The sequence below is a fragment of the Gambusia affinis genome, linkage group LG20 (genome assembly GCF_019740435.1).
Source record: "Gambusia affinis linkage group LG20, SWU_Gaff_1.0, whole genome shotgun sequence".
NCBI lineage: Eukaryota > Metazoa > Chordata > Actinopteri > Cyprinodontiformes > Poeciliidae > Gambusia > Gambusia affinis.
The window spans coordinates 12061452-12068865 of NC_057887.1; the positions used below are offsets into that span (position 1 = coordinate 12061452).

The following is a 7414-nucleotide window of genomic DNA, read 5'->3' on the forward strand; positions in this document are numbered from 1 at the left end:
AATCTGCTACAGAAGTCCAAAGATGATTTAATTTAATGCATACAAAAACATGCAACAGTGTCCATGCTGACATTATTTATTCAGCTAAAACAAAGCCAAAGTCAGAAAGCACGTTGTGAAAATTTCAGTCCAAACTTGCTGCTTCGAAAGAATGTCTGTGAGAAGTCGCAGCTAGATGCCGCTAACTAAACAAATTGATTAACTTGTGTAGGAATATGAGTTTTGGCTGTTTGCTGCTCTAATACGTGTGTCTTTTAACACAATCTTGGAAAGGCTACAAACCCATAGTTGTACTGAGAGTTATAATTTACAACTGGAAAATATTCAAGATAGTTTCCATCTCCACCAGCCAATTGACATCAAGATCAGATCACCTGACCTACAGAGCAGCTACAAACAGTCAAGAGCTCCAGACATGGCTTGTCAGTTCACGTTAAGTGTTGAAGTTCATGTATAGCTTATTTGAAAGGACTTTCTGTAGATGCTTTACTCAAACCAGAACATGGCGATGCAGCTCAGTTTCGTTAAGTTTCATCTGAAATAAGCATGAGAACAACATCATTATCACAGATGAGACCACAGATAAAGAGTTTGTACAACTCTTACGTTTGACTAAAGCTAAACGTAGCTCAAATGAGTCATAGCAACAGTCAAGAAAGGTGGAAGGATAAATATTTATGCTTGTTTTGCTGCTACAGATTTGGTGAAATTTCCAAAGCTTGGCCTTTCTCTCAGTGACCTGTTTGACCTCATTAAACAAACAACATGGTCTTCATGTTTGTTCACTGATTTACTAATTGATTTCTCAAGGTATTTGCTGGAACTGAATTATAATTAGGGATATCAGGGGAACTGTATAATAAGGATTAAAAATGGAGAAATGTGTTCAATAAATTAGACGTATGATATAACTGAGCACCTATTCAAGGAGTGTCTAAACCACCTTGGCCCCAACATGACTGCAGGCATGTTTCCTTGCATGTACTTCATTAGGTCACCAACATGAGCTCACCTGTGTTCACTCTACCCTCGCAATCAGACACTACCGCTCACTTAAGGTGTGCATGTGTGCCTTGATGTGCATATATGAAAACATTTGTACAGTATGTGTGCCAATTACTGTCTCACTCTAGACTGATTACCTGTTTATCCTGAAGCAGAGAGAGAAAAAAAAGATCCGTCTGCCGACACGAGTAAAAAATAAAAATGCGCTGCCTGTGTTTTTGTGTGAGCGTGCGCAAGGCAGTGCGCATGCATGTGTTTATCTTGTGATGTCAGCACGGTCTGGGGACAGACTGATTAATGTTTGAATATTTTCCATCTATTTAGGCTAGAGATTTCTCACTGGGAAGATACACACACATAAAAAGAGCAAAAAATATGAAAACAAGAGGGAGTGGTGAGGACGACGAATGACACAAATATGTTAAAGCTAATAACTTAAAGATGACTAGCAAGATAAAATTTTTGTAGGTGGAATTTAGCAGATTCATCAGCAGTCAGTATCTTGCATTCAGTAAAATGGCATCCATTTGGAGGATTACGGCTTTAGGGAACACAACTAAATCGCAAAGGTTTCATAGTGGTACCTGTGAACTCTACCCCATAGTCTACATTTTTGTTAAATCAGATCATGTAATATTTCCTCTATAAAACTACCTTGTAATTTTATAGGGCTGTAGGTTTAGACCTCTCATTATAGACGGCGGTACTGTTTACAGTAGGCCTGTTATGCATTCTAACTTTTGTTAAGTAAGAATTTCCTCTGTATTACCCTGTAATACATTATCATACAGTAACATTATCCTGTAATGCTGCACTAAGTTCAGTTTATTTATTGAATTTATTTTGTCAAAGAAAAGGCATTTGTTGAGGCATGAAAAGTAATAAAGTCAATCAAGTTTCAATGGGGAAACTGTTTGTGACTGGAAGGATATTCCAAACTATTGTATGCATAGAGTGCCATTTTGTACCCTTGTAAGTTGTATACAAATTTAATCAAAGCATTTGCTCTTTGCTTCTTGTTCCTGACCTTATCCAGAAATCATACTTTGAACTTCAAATGTGAAGCTTGAAAAGTCCTTCTCTAGAGTGTTATTGATGGCCAGTCTGTCCTGAGCAGCTGGTTTTATTACAAGCTGGTGTGGTTCTGATGTTGCTGCGCTCTCTGTCGGAATTCTGTGGTAAAGGAAAGTCTGTATTCAAAGGATTTCCCAGCAATCATTGTTAAACTCTGCAAGCTTTCCTTAATGCTTTTCTCCGTAAAATGTTCCAAACAAGTTATCTCATTTACAGTACAATTACACCCCTCCCTTATTCGTTTCTCCTGTTCTCTCCTCCTCCTCTCCTCCTCAATGCCTGCCTGTACTGCCCCCTGCTCTGAGATTCACTCCCAGCTATAGTCGGCGAAAGGTTCTTTACCAAGATTATTGAAAGATCTTAGGATTCTCAGCAGTCAAGGAGCTGAGACAATCATGTTAAAGGTCTCGTTACAGCTCCATGGGGTGGGGGATGAATAGGGGCTAGACTTTTTTTTTTTTTTTTTTTTCCAGTAAAACTCATCATCATGATTAAGTGAACATGCTGTCAAGGTGGCAGAGAGGGTGGGATGAAGCAGTGGTGAAAATGACGGCGTAGGGAAGGAGACATTTATTCTGCAGTTAGGCAGGAAGTAGCTCTCTACTCCTCCAGTGCAGTCTGGAGTTAATTAGCAGAGCTATTATCCAACCTTATTCATCCATACAGATGAGCAGACAGCCGCTCTAATCTAACCACACTCTGACGTAGTCTGGGAATCTAATATATCAGATTAGTCGGGTAGTGCTGCAAAATATCTACACCCACTCTGCATCATACAAGTGTATCACAGATTAGAGATTAGAAAGAATAGTGTTCTGTTGACTGAGCTTCAGTTCTTATCATTTGATCCTTTTTTGTTTTTGTTTTAAATACATGAGTATAATGTGGAGTGGACTTTAAAAAGACGTCATTGTTAAAGAAGATCTTTCTTTATTTTCGTCTTTCACTCAGATGCTGTATTAGTAACTGGCCTGGTTGTGTCTCTTTGGACTCAAGACATCAGCAACGACAAATCTCCAGGAAGCACGAGGAGAAGAGGGGAAGAATTCGGCTTAGCTGAGAGAGACTGCATAGATATTGAGGCCCCTTCAAACCCCCACCACCATCCCCCCACTCTTTCCTGTCTCCGTTTGTCTCTCTTGAGGTAACTTTTCATTCTGTGCCATGGAAGATTTACTGTAATCTGGCAGATCAAAGGCGGGCATTGCAATCCTATTCCCTTAATCCAGTTTGATGGTGACTTCTGCATTTGTAATAACACTTACAAAAAGAGAGATCGCTTTTAGGTTCAATCTTCTTTAAATTCATCCGTTGTCAGAGCAATAATCATATTTATGTAGCTATTTTCGGGCAGAATTACATTTTAAATTAATCGTAAGCTCAACAATTCACACAGCATGGGCAGTCATACTGTTATCTGCTCTTTAACATTTTTATGTAATTTAAAAGTGATCTAGATCTTTTATTACATTTTTACCATTAATATTAATTTATGCAGACAGTAGAAGGATTTGTTACATCTTAGCATCAAAACCATCTCATTATTATTTCATTTAAACCAGACATCTAGCACAACACCCACTGATCCTTCAGTTATTTTAAAGACTTTAATCATGTTCCTTTTACAACCAACAGTACCACAGCATATGAAGATATAACTTTGTTTTATTTATTTAATGATTAGCAGCAAGCTTGCTTCAAAGTTTCCTAATTCCTCTTTCTGAGTGCTTAGTGCTCTGCTGAAATCTTTTTAAAGGGTAGGTGGCAAAAATAACCCAGAAGCAGTCATTGTATTAATCATTAGCTTGAAAAGTTTCAATGCAGTGTTTTTTTTCCTCCAGCCTATACAGGGTGTCATTCTTGGAGTATGTTTAAATCTAGGCTGTAGTTCTCACGATGTTTTTGACTAACGAAGAGTCATCTTTAATATTTTACCTGCCATCTGCTTCTCTTACAGTCTCTCAATGCAGTTTCTCAGTCAGTTTGTTTACTGCTGTTATTCATTATTTTACAAGTGATGGGTTATTGTTTTACTATGTCTATGTCAGGAGAAAAAGAATGTCATATGAAAGGAAAAACACTTGCATAGGCACACAAATGATCTCCTATGGTGTAACAGGGAGAAAAAATCCTTTGCAAAGATGCTTCACTTTACTTACCAATTTTCTGCTGTTTTTCCTTTTCTTTTTTTTTTGTATTATCTGTTCTTTAATCAGAAAGAACTGGTTTTACACAACAATCATCTCTGATTGATAAACCTGTGGCGTTGATAGCCCCTAGTGGTGGATTTTCTAACTTCACTTGTTTCATTTTGGAACTTTAGATTCTTTTCTTTAAATATGACACCATTTTATCATATTTCTCAAATAATATTTATCATCAATAAAAGAAATATATGAAATGAGTGTAACATTTGCTTGTGAAGAAGTGACATAAGTTGTATTAAGAATTTTATAGGATCATTTTAAGGCCACACAAAACATGTAAATGACATTCATTTACCCATTAACTTTTCAATTTAAAATTCTGGTTTAGCCTTGATCATTTCAGTTTGTGGGAGCATTTCACCCTCAATTTATTTATTTTATTTTATTTTATTTTTTTGGTGAGGCTGAGCTCTCTCTAAGTATACATTTGATGAGTCATTAGTGGGTGCAGGAACTTATTAAAATGAGAAGATGGCTGGATAGATGGCTTGACGTTTTTATAGGATGGATGGGCGTGGGGGGGAGATCATTATTGGTCATGTTTTTGTAAAATTAGGGCGTGCTCGTGTGTGTATGGGCGGATGCACAGACGTCTGTATGTGTGTGGGTGGATGGGTGCAAGTGCGTGTGTCTATGGCTTGCAGAGGTCCTGTCAAGGAACAGAAATGATTAATGTGCCTCTGCCACATGAATGAGCCGCAAACTAAACCCAGGAGCCTTAACTGGAGCGTAGAATACCTCACCTCTCCCTCGTTTTTTTCTTCTCATCCTCTTTTCCTCATCCCTCCTCCCTTCCATTTTCTTGTTTTCACACCTGCTTGCAGATCTCAAAGTCGGCGCAATGTTTTCTTTTTCTGCAAGACGCGCATCTGCGCCATGCTAAAGCGGGGCGGCACCACGGAGAATCAGCCGGCATTGGGAGCGGAAAAATGGGGGGCTTGGAAGTGCAACAGAGCAAAGTCCTCAAATGTTTGTTTGACTTGACAAATGAAGACGTGAACGAATCAATGATTGATGATCTCCGGTATTCACTAAACCTTCCATTGCAATGTGATGACTGCACATTCTGGATAGAGCATGAAAGGGATCTTCTGCTCACCACCAAAAGTTGAATTTGGTGTCCATTTTGATGGGTCTATCTGTAATGAAGAAAGTAACGGTGATCCCGGCTCCAGAATGAGAGAGCAAGTTTAGGAATAAACAAGCCCTGTGTAAGATACAACATGCTATCTTAAGGCAATTTATGCCCTAAGACACATTCAGGCTTGACATATTGAAACTCGTTGCCACGATTTCAAAAGTGTCCTGCCTGTTGTGTTCCTTTGTCCTCTTGATGACTCTTGTTTACAAATCGTATGTAACTAACTTTGAAGTCCATCACAGAATAGCTGGAAATATGCTATTATGAGAAATCTGTAGGTCTATTGTAGTAAACGGGGTTGATTAAATATGCATATCACACTTTTCACACTTCTCCAAGGCATTGATAGGCTAGTGATATGCAAAATATAATTTTGCTCCTTTACCTTTCTCGGTTTCTTTGTCAGGTTTCTGTTTTAGTGCTTTAAAATTAAACAAGTAAGAACTGCTTACCGCTTTTCTGCTTGTCTGTTATTTGGACTTCCATGACAGTTTCCCTGTCATGGAAACTGTATTCCCTCATAGTTGCGGCCTCTTTAAACTTGATAAGTTCTCTGCTATCAAGGTAAAATGGTGCTGAATATTGTTTGAGTTTGACAACAGTGACTGAGATATTGACTACACATGCTCACTCCCATCAAGCATCTGTCGGATGTGCTGGACAGCAAAATTTAATCTATAAATGCTCCACCTTGCTTCTTACAGCAGTTAAGGCATCTGCTGCTAATATGTTGGTGCCAGATACCACATGACGCCTGCAGAGACTTAGATTTAGAAGTACAGACATGCTAGTAAGGTGGCTAAAATGTAATCCTGATTGTTCTATGAAGTTTTTTCTTTAAAGATTTTGGTCAAAATATGCCCAATGCACATTGTTAATCTCTACAATTTAGATGCTTATAAGCAGTTGCAAATCATGCACTGGAGGGTGAGAAAAGGCTCATAAAAACTTTGACAAAAGGTTAACCTAAGACAGTGAATTCACTAAAGAAAGTTAAGCAACTGTACATATTTTAGTTTCTTGTAAATTCAAAAGTGTTGGCTTTTAAATGCAAACTATACAGTCTGCAGGCCTATGAGTCCATATTTGCCCCTAGTTCTCTACAGCTCCATGTGTCCTTGCCTCAGTTCAGTGTTGAGCCTCTGCTTTGTGAGCTGAGCTGATAGGAAGCTCTGAATGTGAAGGACTCAAGTTCCTTGTAATCAAACAGATTCTCCCTCTTTCGCATCCACTTTTAAAGTTTCTTCTTCTCAATCAGTTGCTATGTGTTTGTATCATCACCATATGGTACGAATAAGGGCAAGTAAAGGTGAGGCGAATCAGACTCTCTTCTGTCTTGATTTGTAAGTTTTAGAAATAAAGACAACTGACAGTTGCCTCATACTACAGTACATAATCTGAGAAAAATTTCACACGTTACTTGATCTTGCCCAAAAATAACAAATATACCAGGCTTCAATGACCATCGCCACTTCACATTTGTACAAAATGAGCTCAAGGGTTGAACCTCTGCAGGCACTCTGTGTTGTGTATGTCATTCCAATTCTCTGATGAAGTGAGATTTATTTGAAGGAGGTCATCTCATTTACTCACTTGTTATCCACTTCTGCCGCCAACACATACAAGATAAATTCCTTCTCGCGATTCTCAGGCATTGGGAATGTTTTCAACCCAAATCCTTGAAAGGAGAAAAAAACATGAGGTAGAACAGCCAAGAGCGTTTGAGGTAATGTGCTGCATAAAGTCAGGAGAGCAAATGTGATTTTAATTTGGAAATACAAGCTATTCCTGTGTGGTGATGGTGAACATACTCAGTGTTTATCTTTGTTACAGTTTGCTCTGCACGATAACAGCCTCCCATTACAAAGCTGTAGCCCTTCAGAGATGTGGGATCAGTAACCATGACTAGTCATCACATGACATGTTGAAGAAGTGGGTGATGAAATGAGTATTTTTATATTAAATTGCCAATAGCATTCAATCATCC

General features: G+C 38.4%; 1 long non-coding RNA gene across 2 annotated transcripts in view; it reads left to right on the forward strand.

Annotated features, from left to right (window-relative positions):
* LOC122823123 overlaps positions 1–5760 on the forward strand; it is a 45254-nt gene extending 39494 nt beyond the window's left edge. The window contains exons 3-4 of one of the 2 annotated variants that reach the window (XR_006369289.1): positions 3031–3223; positions 5111–5760. This is a non-coding gene — a long non-coding RNA (uncharacterized LOC122823123). Of the gene's footprint in view, positions 1–3030; positions 4417–5110 lie in introns of those variants that run through there. The other variant, XR_006369288.1, reaches the window with a different exon arrangement.
* Positions 5761–7414: the final 1654 nt, after the last annotated feature.